The sequence below is a fragment of the Orcinus orca genome, chromosome 2 (genome assembly GCF_937001465.1).
Source record: "Orcinus orca chromosome 2, mOrcOrc1.1, whole genome shotgun sequence".
Classification (NCBI taxonomy): Eukaryota; Metazoa; Chordata; class Mammalia; order Artiodactyla; family Delphinidae; genus Orcinus; species Orcinus orca.
The window spans coordinates 2894973-2911750 of NC_064560.1; the positions used below are offsets into that span (position 1 = coordinate 2894973).

At 50.4% G+C, this 16778-nt stretch overlaps 2 long non-coding RNA genes across 4 annotated transcripts in view; one reads left to right on the forward strand and one right to left on the reverse strand.

Annotated features, from left to right (window-relative positions):
• Positions 1–378: 378 nt before the first annotated feature.
• LOC125963612 (uncharacterized) overlaps positions 379–16778 on the reverse strand; it is a 99392-nt gene continuing 82992 nt past the window's right edge. Inside the window, exons 2-3 of one of the 3 annotated variants that reach the window (XR_007475782.1) lie at positions 1374–3105; positions 379–681 (exon numbers count right to left, since the gene is read on the reverse strand). This is a non-coding gene — a long non-coding RNA (uncharacterized LOC125963612). Of the gene's footprint in view, positions 3106–16778 lie in introns of all 3 variants that reach the window. The other 2 variants (XR_007475783.1, XR_007475784.1) reach the window with 2 other exon arrangements.
• Positions 8649–16778, forward strand: part of LOC125963619 (uncharacterized) — a 687634-nt gene continuing 679504 nt past the window's right edge. Inside the window, exon 1 of the long non-coding RNA XR_007475795.1 lies at positions 8649–8742. This is a non-coding gene — a long non-coding RNA (uncharacterized LOC125963619). The remainder of the gene's footprint in view (positions 8743–16778) is intronic.

Sequence of the window (16778 nt, forward strand, 5' to 3'; positions counted from 1 at the left end):
GAGAGCCTCTGCGATGGAATGTCTCAGGCCACACGAGCTTGGAGCCTCCACTCAGCCCCGCCGGGTGCAAAGGATGCCGCCTCTGTGCACGGGGAGTGAGACCGCGCATCCCAAGGCCAAGGCCAGGGCACCCAGTCCTCCCGGACTCTGTGGGAGAAGGATCGAAGACTAACACAAAAAGTCCCCAAGTCACAATAGGGTGCTTACAATATTAAGAAACAAGCATATGTTAAAATTTCAAATATTATTTTGCCTTGTGGTACCCAAACCTGCTCGTTTCTCCTTGGCAATAGTTATAACAAAGAGCCTAAATGGATATGAACTCATTTTGCTGGAAATAGGCGATGACCTGGCCGCAACATTTGACTTGCCGGCCTAAATGGATATGAACTCATTTTGCTGGAAATAGGCGATGACCTGGCCGCAACATTTGACTTGCCGGCCTTGGGAACTCTCCAAGCACGTGGCGCGAGCGCGGGAAGTCAGCCCAGCGGCCTCGCGGGTCAGGTCAGCGAGCACAGGGGAAGACGAGGGTGCACGTACGGAACAGACTCTCCGTACGTCACAATGTGCTGAACGCTGTGCTGGGATGCAGGGCACAGACCCATCTCTTCCAGGCACCAGGATTCCAACCGCCACACTCTTACATCCTAGAAGTTACGCCTCCAAGCGTGACGTGTGCTTATGTATACATACGTATACATTTTCAGAGCCAGAGAAAACAGAGTAAAAGGAGACTTCTGACTCACCAGCCAACGTTTTTCAAATGCCTGAAAACTCCTTTGGGGAAAGCGACATAGCTCTTGTTTAGAAAATATAACCCATTTGAATTTTAAAATATCCCTGCAATTTTGGGGGGCAGGATGTGTTTTGTAAACCCCCCAAAGCCGAGCGTGGGTGTCAGTTCTGGAGTCTTCCTGCGGCGTGCTAACGGGAGGCCGTGTCCCCTGCGACCAGGGCTAAGGGCACAGCCACGGGCTCCCACACCTGCTTCTGAGCTCCCAGCACAGGGCCAGAGAAGGGCGAGGGCATGATGGGCTGAGGGCAACTCTACCCTTGGGTGAAACTGGAGAAAAAGAGAAGCGGCCACAGGGAGGATTCTGGAGTGGTTAGAAGAATGGGGGACCTTCCACTTCAAAAGCTCAGTGGGGACCACAGGGCTCAGGTCCGCCCGGCGCCCCGGGCATGGGGCAGAGCCCCCAGCCCTGCACCCGGCCGCCCCTCCGGCGCGTAGTGATGCTCTGGCTAAAAAGCTGAGGGGTGGAGATGCCTCTGGCGGAACTGGGCCCATCCTCACCAGAATCTCCTCGCTAGGACGCTCTGCTGCATTCAGACTGTCTGTACGTCATGGCTGTCACAGGGAATGGTAATACCTGTACATCTCAGGGACCGTGGAGAGCGAAGAGGAGGGAGGCTCCAGGCCCTGCCGAGGTGCCCGACACCTGAGGGCACCCGTCTGTCGATACACTGACAACTGGCACAGAGGCGGGGAAGCTCTGCTGCAGGAATGAAAGCCTGTGCCCCCCACTGAAGGATCTGGAAGGGCAGGCATCCTCTGCGTGGCCCTGAGGTCATGGTGCCGAGGTCTTCTGTTGGGGGAAAGCAGAGACCGTGCGAGGCCTGAAGAAGGAGAAGACTGCAGTCCTGGGGGGGACTGGGAATCCCTGACAGCTACCCCAAGTGGAAGAGGGCACCCCGGTGCCTGCCCTGCGCCAGGGCAGAAGCTAAGGGGAGCGCCCGTAGCCCTCGGTTTCTCAACTCCGCACCTGTCCTCCCTCTGAGAGGGGAGAGGGCCACAGGCAGAGCCCCTGTGCTGCCTGGCCTGGATCCCAGAACTGGGATGCGGAGAGAGTGGGTGGGGGGTTCCTGCCTCTCCTGTGGTCCCACCTCCGGCTGGGCCATCCTCTGCGCGCCTCCGAGGAATGATGCCACAGGTGAGGAGTGGTTGGCAAGGTGTGTGACAGGGTTTGTATTCGATAGAGGAAGTGAAGGGATAGCGGTGGGCCCATCCACAGAGGGGGGACACAGCAAATACTCCATAAGGCGGGTAATCTCCCTTCCTCGTGTATTCTCTGGCCAAGAGGAAATCAGTCCATTCACATACTGCAAGTAATCGCCCCGTTACCAAACCCTATGGACTTAAGAGCGTTTTGTGTACATAGCTCAAAGAAGCAGGTGCGTGGTTTTCAGTTATGACTGCTTCAGTAATTTCTGCCAGACTAAACAATAAAACTCTCTTCTTGCTTCCAGAGTCTTATCAACGTGAAGCACACGTTATTAGACATTTTTAGTCTTGCCTGAGTCTCCAAATAATGGTGCAGGCGGTCATGACCACGTGTCACAGCTGCAGACAGACAACCCAAGCCCGAAGACTGCCTGCCACGTTTTCTGGCCAGGTTCCTCAGAAACACCTTCTTTCCAGTTCAGCTCAGGTGCTTTTTGGCATCAGGCAATTTTTCTCACCTCCTAACTCTGTCCCCATCATTTATTTTAACTTGCTTTTATTGAAACAGAGTTGATTTACAATGTGGCGTTAGTTTCAGGTATTCAGCAAAATGATTTAGCTGTTGCCCCGTGGCTAAATCGAGTCCCACCTTGGAGGCTGACGGGTCCCGGAGCTCGGCCGTCCCCAGAGTCTGGAGCGACATGGGGACGACGCACGTGGCAGTGGTTCAGAGGAAGCCAGGCGGCAGTCCCTGCATCCTCATTCCGCCATGATGCCTGTAACACAGGCGTAGTGACGTAGACGTAGGGACGCCGGTATCACCACGTGTGTGGAATTCTCAGTGAACGAAGATGGAAGAAGCGATGTCAAATGTAACTCGCGCAGGTAAGAAAGAGGTGACGCTGCATAAGGTGACGGGGAAGCGGGGTGTCCACTGGGGGAGAGACTGGAAAAAACTACTTCGAGCAGGGAGGTGGGAGGGATGCCGCTGGGATGAAGGGGTGCTCGCGGATGAAGGGAACCGGTGTTGGCTGTCAGCCCCGCCGGACTCACCTGAGGGCCCCCCGAGCTGCGCTGGAGCCCTGTGGGTGACCACTCTCTCCTCACACACACCTGCAACTCCTTCCAGGCACAGAGGCGAGGGGCTCCAACTGAGAAAACTGGGGACAAAGAAACAGAAATGAAGCGCCGCGGGATGGCATTTGGGTCCGTCCCCCAAGCTCCACGGTGCCCCCTGTGCGCCCAGCGCTGCCCCAAATCCTAGGAGCCGACAGGTGTGAGTGTGGCTCCTGCCCTCAAGGAGCAGATGCAGAGGGGGGAGGACGCGGTCAGCGGCGCACCTGTGAGGACGGACAAGCCCGGACCATAGCGGGCAACGGGCGGGGACGTGCATTCCCCCTGCAGCCTCCCCTTAGAGCTTTCAGCGGGGAAAAATCAGGGGCCCGTGACTTTCCTGATCACAATTAGACGTGAGAAACGTCCCAGTCATTTAAATCTCAGAACACCAGCTCATTTCAGTGATTTATATCGCCAGGCAAGTGTGATAATCAAAAGCTCCACAGTTCATTGCACAGGAAAACTTCGCCCGCCCCTCCCCCTGGCACGGACCGCGGGCTGAGGGCAGCAGCGGCGAGGTGCCCCCCAGCTGGCCCACCCCCAGCTGTGGCTCGGATTCCTGCCTACCGCGGAGAGGGGTGAGGCAGCGGGGATGAGGGAGAAGGTCAGGGAGCCGGGAGCTGCTCCAGGACCACCAGCGGCAGTGCATCGGCCTCTCTCTCTCGGCCCCGCTTAAGTTCCAGCAGCTTCTTTCTCGTGCGATGCCTTCAGTGGTTCTCCCAGACCGTCCAGCCCGCCCCGCCCCCACCGTCCGCAGCTCGGCCCCAGTCCAGCCGGGGTCTCACCGCAGCCCCTTCTGCTGGGTGCATCCCCTCTGGCCGGCCACTCTCCACTCTTGCCTCGGCTCCTGGACTCTAAGGTCGCGTCCTACTAGGGTCGCCTCACTCTCTACCTGGCCCCCCTGCTCCCTCCTTCTGCTGAACGGGCCTCATCCCGCCATCTGGAAACGCTGTGAGCCCCCTGCCCACCAACTCTGAGCGCAAGCTGGTCCCCGGGCGGCTGCCTCTCCTTGCTCGGCCATCAGGGTGGCTGACCCACCAGGCTCTCCCTCCAGACGCAGCCAGGCTCCAGCCCACTGTGTCCCGCCAGCTTCAGGGACATAGGTTAAGCCTCCAGTACTTCCTAAAAGCCCCTGTGTACGGTTTTGAGGGAGTCACCCCATTCTCCTGGGTGGGACCTGCCACGTAGCCTTCTCCCCCCTAATTCTCTCCTGAGCACTGAAGTTCTTTCCTCGGCCTCTGCGCCACCCTGTACAGTCTGGAGGTGGGTGGTGGGCTGAAGGTACAGAAACCTGGTCTTCACGAGCACTCCTTGCAAAGCTTGCAGCTCATTTTGGAACATTTTATCTATTGCTTGTGGCCTCGGTTGAAACGGAGACTAAAGGTTCCAATTTAGCATCCTTAGCGCTCCATCTTCCCCCCAGGGCGTCGCATGTACAGAAAATGGAAACATCTGTGTGGTCCTCTAGGGTCAGCGGATGTGCCGTTGGCAGCTGGAGGTGACTGGCCAGGAGCTCCAGCTACTCTAGGCCCAACTGGACACCTCAAGGCCCGAGGGCGCGCCTGGGATCTATCTGCGTGCCCGACGTGCTACGTCACATTGGCTGGGAAGCTGTGTGCTAGTCTGTGCACGGGGCCCGGAGTGATGCAGAAAAGCACACGATTCATCTGAGCTGCGGCGTGAAGCCACCCAGAGGCGGTGATGCCTGAGCTGGGTTTTGAAGGACGAAGCAGAGTTCCTAGGCAGCCAAGTAGGGCAGAGGCATTCTGGATAACTCAGTAACTTGGTGCAGCTGGAGAATTCAAGTGTGCGTCAGGCAGAAGGGGACCTGGCTGGGCAAGAGGCTGCAGGCTCTGATTGCGCAAGGGCTCCTGGGAGCCCCCTCCCTCAAGACTTACTCACAGCTGTTACCTTCAGCAGTCTCAGCGTCACCTCGGCCTCACGCCTTCATAATTCACATCTGATGAATCACCTTTCAACTCTTTTTCACGTGACCCCCTCCACTCCTTCCCCGCCCTCACTGCATGGTCATACCCAGGGTCTTCTTTCTCCCACCTGTAAAGGAGGACCTCCTCCCGTCTCCCTTGCCCACCTGCCCCTCTCCCCATCCACTGTCTGCACTGCAGCCACAGTGATGTTGAGACATCCAGGCCGCTTAACCGCCCCCGCCCCCAGCAATCACCTCACATCTCATTCAGTGAAGCCCCTGCCTTGCCGTGAGCCTGCCCAGACCCCCACGCCCCACAGCCTGCTGCCTGTGAGACCACCCGGCCCCTCTCCCCTGTCCCCTCTGCTCCAGCTGCGTCAGCCTCCTGGCTCTTCCTCAGACTGGCCAAGCACACCTACCTCAGGGCCTTTGCACTCACTCTTCCCTATTTTCGGAGAGCTGATACCTCAAGTATTCTCCTCTTCTTCAAAGTCTCAAACACCACTTTATAAGAGACCATCTGTAAACAACAGCAGCCCTGCCCACGACTCTCCCCTCCCCCCACCCCACCCCCACTTCATCTTCCTCCAGAGCATTGATACCTCGTGGCCTGTCGCACATTTATTTGATTACTGCCTGCCTGGCAGAATGTGAGTTCACGAGGGTGGGACTTGGTCCTCTTCCCTAAATAATCCCCCACAGCTGGCTGGTAGGAGGCTCGCAAACGATGGACCAGTCAAGAGGTGTGGGAGGAGATGAAGGACGTCCGACTCACTTTACACCCAAGGGCTCTTCAGGCTGGAAAAGCTGTCTCCTTTGATACCAATCATTTACTGAACATAGAATGCATGTGGTTCTCTGTGCTAGACATTTTACATGTATCACCTCAGCTAGTCTCTGCAGTAATCTATGAAATATGTATGATTTCTGGCCCCCCTTGCAATACAGTGTGGGTTTTACAGTAAATTAAATCATATAATAAGACATTCAAACATACAACAACATACACTTTAAATTGCATTTACTCCTGCAACTTGTTTATCTTTCCTGATCTTTTTTTTTTTTTTTTTTTTGCGGTATGCGGGCCTCTCACTGTTGTGGCCTCTCCTGTTGCGGAGCACAGGCTCCGGACGCGCAGGCCCAGCGGCCATGGCTCACGGGCCCAGCCGCTCCGCGGCATGTGGGATCTTCCCAGACCGGGGCACGAACCCGTGTCCCCTGCATCAGCAGGCGGACTCCCAACCACTGCGCCACCAGGGAAGCCCTTTCCTGATCTTTTTCTGTGTACACATAAGGGCACATATATTGGACTGGGAGTTTGTGTGTGTTTTCACCTGCTTGTTTTGTTTTTTCCTTTATAAAAATGACACCCTGCTACAGACATCGTTATACAGTGTAATGCGCCTCAGAGATTTTTGTCATGAAAGTTAACAAGATACACCTTACTCTTTCTCTTGGTTTCTTCCATAGGACACACCACGATGTGTTCGATTCATCACCTACTGGTTCACATTTGCGTTGGATTTTTTGTATTAAAAACAATTCTGTCTACAAACAACAAATGCTGGAGAGGGTGTGGAGAAAAGGGAACCCTCCTGCACTGTTGGTGGGAATGTAAGTTGGTGCAGCCACTATGGAGAACAGCATGGAGGTTCCTCAGAAAACTAAAAATAGAACTACCATACGACCCAGCAATCCCACTCTGGGGCATATATCCAGACAAAACTCTAATTCAGAAAAATACACGTACCCCTATGTTCACAGCAGCACTATTCACAACATCCAAGACATGGAAACAACCTAAATGTCCATCGACAAATGAATGGATAAAGAAGATGTGGTACATATATACAATGGAATACTACTCAGCCACAAAAAGGAATGATATAATGCCATTTGTAGCAACATGGATGGACCTAGAGATTATTATCACTAAGCAAAGTAAGTCAGAAAGAGAAAGACAAATACCATATGGTATCACTTATATATGGAATCTAAAATATGACACAAATGAACCTATCCTATGAAACAGAAACAGACCCACAGACACAGAAACAGACTTGTGGTCTCCAAGGTGGGGTGGGGGAGGGATGGAATGGGAGTTTGGGATGAGCAGATGCAAACTAGTATACATAGGATGGATAAACAACAAGGTCCTACTGTACAGCACAGGGAACTATATTCAGTATCCTGTGATAAACCGTCATGGAAAAGAAGATGAAAAAGAATGTGTGTGTATATATATATGTGTGTGTGTATATATATATATATATATATATATATATGTTACTGAATCACTTCTGTACAGCAGAAATTAACACAACACTGTAAACCAATTATATTTCAATTAAAAAAATCGAAAACAATTCTGTAATAAAACCTGTCTTCCTATATATATTGTTGATCAGGGCCCAGGTAGGTTAGTGTATATCAGGAGGGACATTCCTAGACTTGATTCCTAAGTCAGCACATATGCACATATCATTGATATATTAGAATCTGGTACGACGGCTGTGGTCTCTGTAGCAGGTGTGGCCAGTGCCTCACCTACATCCCGCCACCCACCATTGCCAGGCAGGCTGTCCTGACTCTTTGCCTGAGGCTTCCCAGAGCCACCAGACCTTGCTCTGTCTGTGTGTGAGCCATGGAACGAACACCCCAGAGCAGACTTCAATCAGTGACCCACAGGAGCTAACGGACACGCACCTGCTGGAGGGTTAACTGCGTTTTGAGTCTTTCACTGGATCTCGGCGTTCCTTTGCTCTCAGTGGTAACCTGATTGACAGACACTGTTGATCGACAGCCTTCCCTTTCCTACCAGCTCTTCTCCTCCTCCATTCCCTGCCCATGTTTCTCAAGTTCACCACCAAAATGAACTCTCACGCTCAAATCTCTGTCCTGGTGTCTGTTTCTGGAGAGCCAAAGCTAAGACACCCTGATTTATTTCTGGGGGAAAAAAAGAGTTTCTTCTCTAAATAAAGGTGATGCACGAACCTGGTATTTTTTAAGTATAAAAAGATAGAAAATGAAAGCTAAACATCTTTCACCTCCCAACCTCTAGTCTCTCTACCCGACAGTAATGCCTGTTCACAGTGTCCTTTATTTCTTTCCAGAAAAAGACATGACTACACAAATATATACACATATCCTTTTAAATTTACATAAGTGGAATAATTCTAAACACTGTGCCTGGAACCTTTTTCCCACGTAATGCTATAGTCTTGGAGACATTTTTATTTGCACATACAAGGTCTTTAAGTAACAGCTTAACTGCCTTATATTTTGTGGCCACCGCATAGGTTTCCAACCAGTCTCCTATGAGAGAACATTTATTGTATCTAATATTACACAGGTACAACCATGCTGTGACAAACGTTTTTGTACACAGACCTTAGCTCATTAAAAAAAAATTTTATTTATTTATTCATTTTTGGCTGCATTGGGTCTTTGTTGCTGAGTGCAGGCTTTCTCTAGCTGGGGCGAGCAGGGGCTACTCTTTGCTGCAGTGCGTGGGCTTGTCACTGCGGTGGCTTCTCCTGTTGCGGAGCACGGGCTCTAGGCACGTGGGCTTCAGTAGTCGTGGCTCGCGGGCTCTAGAGCACAGTCTCAGTAGTTGTGGCATGCGGGCCCGGTAGTTGTGGCTCACGGGCTCTAGAGCGCAGGCTCAGTAGTTGTGGCGCACGGGCTTAGCTGCTCCACCGCATGTGGGATCTTCCCGGACCAGGGATCAAACCCATGTCCCCTGCACTGGCAGGTGGATTTTATCCACTGCACGACCAGGAAAGTCCCTCAGTTTAAAAGTTTTAAATAAATTCATAACAGAACTGCTGGGTCAAGGGGTATATGCGTTTTAACTTATTTTTCTATTTTAGATATTACTGTTTTCCCTCTTGAAGTTAATTGCTTTGATTTACACTCTTATCAACAGTGTGTGAATGCCTGTTTCCCATGGCTTCCCTGACACTGGGGTTATCAAACATTTTAACATTTACTAATCTGTTAGACGCCATATCATTTTACTGTGGTTTCTACTTGTTCATATCCTTGACCCATTTTTCAATTGCATTTTTTGGTCCTCTTTTTGATTTCTAAGAGCTTTTAATTAAATAATTTTTTGAGGTAACACTGGTTTATAATGTTAGGTAAGTTTCACGTGTACAACGTTACATTTCTACTTCTGTGTACCCTACAGCGAGCTCAGCACCAAAATTTTAGTTTCCAGCCGTGACTATACGGTTGACCCCCTTTATCTCTTTTGCCATCCCACCCCCGACCCCTTCCTCTGTGGTAACCGCTACTCTGTTCTCTGTATCGACCTGTTTGTCTGTTTGGTCTGATTTGTTCACGTATTTTCTTTGTCTTCTGCATTCCACCTACGAGTGAAATCATATGGTATTCATCTTACTTTGCCTGACTTAGCATGATAGCATCAAGGTCCATCCAGGTTTTTGACAAATGCCAAGATTTTATCTTTATGGCTGAGTAGTATTCTGTCGTATATATATACCACATCTTCTTTATCCATTCATCCGTTATGAGCACTTAGGTTGTTTCCATATCTTGGCTGTTGTAAATAATGATGTGATTTACACAGGGGTGCATACACCTTTTCTGACTAGTTTCTGAGAGCTTCTTTATTGAGTATGGTTACTAACCTGCTAGATACGGCACTTATATTGTCTCCCATTCTATGAATTCTCTTGAACTTTATTCTAATGAAATATTTTCTTATACAAAGGTCTTAAATTATTAAATCAAGTCTGCTCATGCTTCTTTTTTTTCTCCATAGTTTCTGGATTCTGTATCATGCTTAAGTCCATCCTGCCCCAAGCTTATAAAAGTATCCATCTATGTATCTCCTCGTTCTTTAAGATTTTACTTCTGTATTTAGGTCACTAATCCAGCTGGAGTTTATTTTTGTGGATGGTGTTTGTTGTTGGAAGAAACTACAGAGAAGTGGGAGTGGGGCAGAGAGAACAGGCCAAGAAGAGAGTGCTTGGGTGGTGTCTCCACTGATCAGAACCAGCTGATGGCCTTCCTAGGGAGGGTGAACTTGGTCCTTTTCTAGGGCTGTTGTCAGCGGTGTGATGGAGCCAGCCTGGCCAAATTATTACATACAGCCATTATTATAAGTTGAATCCTACAACATCATTATTAAATTATACTTCTGTAAAAAGGTAAAAATATTCCAAATTCATCACTTTCTAATTATTTTACTGTGTTTTACTATTACCTGTGTTCCTAAGGTTATTTACTTATATCGGATGTAATACGGTGGAAATACGACGTAAGGAGATGTCTTGTTGGAAGCTCAAATAGGCCATGGAGGGAGCATATACGCCATGGAAATTGGCAAATGCTACCAGTCAGAGTCTTTCTTTTTTCTCTGGGGATCCAGTTGTTAAGCATCTACCAGCACACCACTGACTTTGCCCGTCTCCAGATACGTCTATTCAGAGAGGAGCTGCCGTGCTGGAGAGGAACCTCAAGCATCAATTATGGAGTCAGACTGGAGGACACTGAGATCCCTTCCGGTCCTAACATGCTATGATTCTGCGATGCTCATAATGACTCTCGATGGCTATGCTGCCAGGGGGAATTTAGCTCAGAAGAATCTGCTTTTAGGGGGTTTCTCCATGGTCTCCACATTGCTAACCTGGATCTCATTTTGGTGTAACTCAGTCCCTTGATGGGTCCTGCACAGGATTTTTCCCTGTGATACCTCAGATCTGGATGCCAGGGCGGCAACTCAGAGCTCTAGATAGAATTATTAATCACCATCCCTCTGTTTTTCACTTGATATTGTGTTCTGCAAAGATCTGACTCCTCTTCAAATGCTATTAAAGTAGCCACAGCGTACTAACCACTTTACTTCCTCCCTGCCACATGGCCGCTCCTGTTCTGTAGAAAGTAAAAGAAAGTTGGAGGAAAGAGAAGCAGAAGATGAGCTTGGGACCCTACATCAACTCTTGGAGCAATGGAAGCCTTTTCCCCAGTTATAAACAAGGGCTTTTGTTTGGTCTTCATACATCACTTTTTCAGAAGAAGCTACAAACACTTAAAAGGTACATAAAAGTCACAGGAAAAAACGTAATATTCAAGGAGCTCTTATGAGAACCTTCTCACTTGGAATAGGAGAAAGTTACTTTTTTCTGCTTCAACATTTTCTTTTAAAGATAGAGAGGCCTTTTAAAAGTGTTTACCACACAGTTAGAAATCCCTACGGAATCAATCACAATAATAATTTTATGCACTGTTCATCCTGGACCAAATCCATCTACCATATTAATAATGTTTGGGGGGTGGAGGTTGCTTTCACCGAGAGTTTTCTCTTTCACAAATATTCCTTAGAAGTCATTTTGCCCACATTTCACAGATGGTCAGACTGTCTCCCAAACATTCCAAGCTAATTTCCAATTTCTCTCCTCTCCCTCTTGCTGCCCAGTTCAGTGATGCTTTATTCTTCAGGACTCAGAACTCCTATTTTCTGTACCACTAATTGGTGCCTAATCATACCTTCCCTTGTGACCTGATGCTGTTAAGTCCATTTCTACTGCCTATGGTTTTACCCCAGCATTTAGATAAGAGGTTTCTATCCTGGGATACACGGACCCCTTGAGACTTCAGGGAAACTGGGGATGTCATGAACTTATAAGTAAAATTTTGTGTGTATGTGCTTTTTTAGGGGCAAAATTTCTTATCTTTCATCAGATCCTCCAGAGGATTTTTGACCCAACAGTTTCGTCTCCTGGAGAACAGAAACTAGATGCTATTCTTCGTTGTATTTTCCACAGTATCTTCAATAACTCAGCTCAGTAACTGAATGGGTACATGGTCGATCTAATGTTTCCACTTATTTGCTACCAGTGAATCCCTAATTTTCCAAACGAAGAAAGAGGGACAATGTGGCTTGTCTGTTTCCATCTCACAGTTGAGCATATATGGAGATAATAGATGTTTAAATGTTTGGAAAAATATAAAACAATACCGTACAAGTACGAGAGCTCACCTTGAGACATGGAATAAAGGAAGTCTGCACTGATGAAATTCTCTGTCATTTGACTACCTTTTAAGAATCTTCCAGAGAAGCAGAGCTTGGAAAATGTCTTCTCCCTCGACACCAACTTCAGCTGCATCTGTTTTATCAATACCTCCTCTCACCCAACAGCTTGTCAATGAAAATTGCTTCATCCCCTGGTCATTACTCTCCATTCACTGATGATTTTTATTTCCTGATTGACTCTCATTCTCTCCAATACTATTCCCGCTCTAATGCTTGGTGATATCAGTACTCTCTCAGATACCCCTTGTAATACCCTAGCCTCTCATCTCCCGAACCTTCTCTCCTCCAATGATTTGTCCTCTACCCCACTTAAGCCACTCACTCCCACGGTCATACCTAGACCTTGTCTTTACCAGTAACTACACTCCTTCTGTGTAGGTAATGATCCTGCCACCCAAAGATGTCTACACTCTAATCCCTAGAATCTATGAATATGTTGCATTACATGGCAAAGGGGAAGAAAGGTTGCAGACAGAATTAAGGTTGTTAATCAGCTGACCTTAAACAGAGAGAGTATACTGCAGTGCCCAGGTGGACCTAATGTAACCACAGGCGTTCTCAAATGTGGAAGAGGGAAGAGAAGAGGACGTGAGAACGATACTACGTGAGAACGTGGCTTTGAAGACGGAGGAAGACAGCCTTGAGCCCTGCAATGTGGGTGACCCCTCTGTGGGCCGGAAAGAGCCAGGAAGTGGCTTCTTCCCTGGAGCCTCCAGAAAGGAACACAGTCCTGCCCACACCGTGATTTCAGCCCAGCGAGACCCATTCCAGAATGCTGACCTCTCATAATGATAAAATAATACATCTGTATTGCTTTAAGCCAATAAATTTTGATAACCTGCTACAGCAGCAAGAGGAAGCCAATACACCTTCCTTCCATTAGCAAATGAGGTCATGCTGCCTCCGAGCAACCCACTCTCCTGTCTTTACAGTTTACTCTCTACCACCCCGTTCCAGCAATGCTTTGACCCCACCAAGACCTACAGTCCCCTGACCCTACAGCCCGTGACCTCACTCCCTGTGTCCTGTCCCGAGCAAAATCCTAACTCTAGTTGAATCCAACCCTCCACCGATTTTGTACTTGAACCTGCGGGCTGAATGTAGTTGGAAAGAAACACACAACCAACCTGACTGGTTTCACTTCAAACTCGAGAAGGACCTTTGGGGCCCTACGAGGATTCTGTGGTCCCCTCACCCTCTCGCTCTCCTAGGAGACTGTTTCACCATTTCTATTCTCTCTGGAAATCTCCAAATCCTCTTTCTCCAAGTCACCAAATTCACCCTCTACTGATTTTACGTGAACGTGACCTTACTTCCTATCCCACTGAGAGAGAAGACAGTCAGAGGAGTGCTTCCTCACACCCCGCCATCTCGTCCGCCCCCGCCTGTCTACACTGCTTTCTCTTCCATAACTGCGAACCATCTCCGGCAGCGTCTAAGCTCTGCCCCTCCAGTGGGACAGAGGACCCGTCCCCTTACACCTCTCCAGCATCTGTCTCCTTCTGTGCCCGTGAAGTCACCTTTCCGTTCTCTACTGGATCCTCTCCTGAATATAGCATCCGAACACCTTGCTGTTCCCCCTTCTAAAAGCAAACTCTTTTGTCCCTGTGTCCCCACTGCTGTTACTTCCTCCTCTTCTCCATCTTCTCCTGGACCACTCCAGTCAGCCTTGCATCCACACCTCGCCCCTGAAACTGCCCTTGGCCACGTCACCAGGGCTTCCCCACAGCTAAACCCAGGGGTCAGTTCTCCGTCACGTCGTACTTGGCCCATTGGCAGCAGCTGGTATCATCTCTGGCCTGAATGATCGCCAGATATTCCTAAATGGCCTCCCAGCTCCCCTTGCTGCCCTGGGTCTATCTTCTACTTGGCAGTCCGAGCGCTCCTGTGTTGTTTCATCTTCAGTGGATTGGATCCTGTCTCGCCTCGGGTGATATAACCCTCCAAAGCATCTCAGCTCATTCAGGGTAAAAGCCAGGATCCTGACACTGGTCCACGACGTGCCTACGGTGGCCCCGTCACCTCCCTGCCATCACCTGCTGACACCTCTCTCCCGTTCCCTCTGCTCCAGCCTCGGGGCCTCCCCCCGGCCCCTCAGACACACACGTCGCCTGTTCCCGCCTCCGAGATTCTGCCCCTGGAGCCTCTGCCTGAAGACTTCTTCCTCCAGATCAGCACGGCCCTCCCCTCCTTCCTTCAGGTCTCTGCTCAAATGTCACCTTATCCCAGTGGCTTCCCGGACACCATCCATCATGAAACAGTACCACCCCTGCTTGCCCCCTGCTTTATTCCATGGTAAGATACAGGAGAGGCAATTAGAGCGGGGCTGTTCCGCGTGTCACTTACACTGACCAGCATTTACCACTATCTGAGATTTCATATGTATGAAACATAGATATAATTTAATATTTGCATTAAATTTAGATTCGATACTTATTTAATATTTAATAAACATATTCAATAGTATTAAATTGTATAGAATAATGTATACTATGTACATTAGTGTCACATATACTAATCATATTGTATGTTAGCATAGTATATTATATATGTATGTAAGTGTATTATGTACATGTATCTTTTTTTTCTCACCCACTAAAATATAAATGCCATCCGGGCAGGGGCTTTGTTTTGCTCGTCGCTACACCTCCAGCGCTTCCGAAGTGCCTCACGCGTAGCTGAGTAAGCCTCCTGAAGGACGGGAGGAATGGGTGGGTGGATTTAAGGACAGCTGAGCCCCTGTCCGGCGTGTCCAGCTTGGCCGCGGCCCTCTGTGCTGTTTCAGCAGTGGGTGGGCGGGATGAGGTCTTCCTCGCTTCACACGCCTCAGCTTCAGCTCTTACCAAATACTGATCGTGTGATCCTGGAGCTGGTCTACCTGACTAATGTCTCTTCGGCCGCAAGGGGCACCTCCTCCAGGGAGGTCCCGGACTCCTGTAATGTCACCACCATCTAGCTCTCTTTGTTGTCTTTTGACCATCTTCCCTTAAAAGCGCCCTCCTTGGGGGATGACAGTAAAGAAACAGAAGTTAATTATTGATGCTGCTGGTGAAGGCCTTCTTTGATTTCTGTGAAAGCCACTGCCTTTTTTCAGGAGGAGCTTTGTACCGAGGTAGAGCGGCACTGCCTCTCCCACCGTGGTAGGGAGCAGCTCAGGTCCAAAGCATCGTCTGAGAACGGCACTTATCCAGCAGTCAGCGCGTAACCACTGCATTGACCCAGGGCCATTCTGTTTGTCAACTAGCACGTAGAAATATACGCCCCTAGAAAAATGGAGGCAGGTCAATTTTCTCTCTCATTTTCACCTTTTCTTTAAAGGTGACGGCCCCATGGAGCCCCCTGCCAGCGGGGCCGTGAGCAGAGCGTTTGTCTACACCGCCCTCCAGCCCAGTTCCAGAAGCACAGAGCTTCTCAGCGGCTCCGGAGGCGGGACAGGCAGAGGCTCTTTCAAGTTCCTGCCACAGCGAACCCTCTGCTTTAAATCATCACCATCAACAATCCAAACAGGACCTGGTTTCTGAACAGGGCATCGAGAGAACCGGATCCTCCTTCACCCCTGACCTCGAGGTGTGACCTGCCACGTCCACAGAGGAGCAACAAGTGTGAGTGGTTAGACCACGACGCCGGGGCCCCAGCTCGCCCTGGCGGCTTGCACGCTTGGGCGAGTTACTGAGACTCTGTGCCTCAGGCTGCCTGCCTGTAAAATGGGGAGAAACGGCGCGGCGTGCATTGAGCGGCTGGAGCTGCGCTAGTGTGTGCACGCACGAGGACCGCGCACTGCACCTCCCTGCACCTCCCCAGCGGTAGCTCAGGGGTGGCAGGACCTGGAGGCTTGCATCCCCTGGTACCACTTTGGGACCCAGGGCCTCGGTGTTTAAGCACGCTTCGGCTCCTTCACTGTAAACGGGGATGATTATACTACTGAAACCGTAGGGCTGTGCAAAGGACTAATCCGAAGAAAGCGCTTATGCCTCTACCTCGCTGAGCTCTGGGACGGGAGCTTGGTCAGTGATGCTGCCCTTACCCTTGCCCTCAGAATCTTTCCACCTGGGAACCAGCCCCCACCCCTGCCGCGTGGGAACCGTCCTCGGGTACCACGACCCGTACAGGGACGCGGGAGGGGAACACCCATCCCTTTCCTGTTAATACCTGACAGCAGTTTTAAGTGGTTGTTTCTCTGGGAGACTTTGGCGGCGGCCCTGGAGTAAAATGGGAAGCACCCTGGGATCGGAGAGGGAAGCCCCGACTCCGAACCTCAGCTCTTCCACCGCCAGCTGCGTGTCCCTCGCCAACTTGCAACCTCTCTGTGCCTCACTGCCCTCCCTGATGGAACCAGCCCCAGGGCTTCCGTGCGGACCAGTGAGAGGATGCCTGTCTGAATACGAATGTGAAGGCAGAGGCAAGGCAGGAGAGGTTCTGAGATGGACGATACCAAGACCACGGAGGCCGGCAGAGGCGGGGAGAGCCCAGCCCAGGCCCCGGGGCGTCGGGTGGCTGCCTGGAGGGGAGAAGCCCCCTGGGGCCCCCAGCCATGGCCCACATCTGATGCACACCGCCAGGCATCGCTGGGCCATCCCCATCGGGGAGCCCATTTTGTGCCCAGAGCTGTGGGGAAGGAGTAGAGTGTTTCCTTCCGGGCACCCTGGACACAGAGCTCCAAAGAGAGGCGGGAGATCCCTGGACAGAGCTTCCCGGAGCATCCCTGAAGGGAAGGACGGAACGGTGGC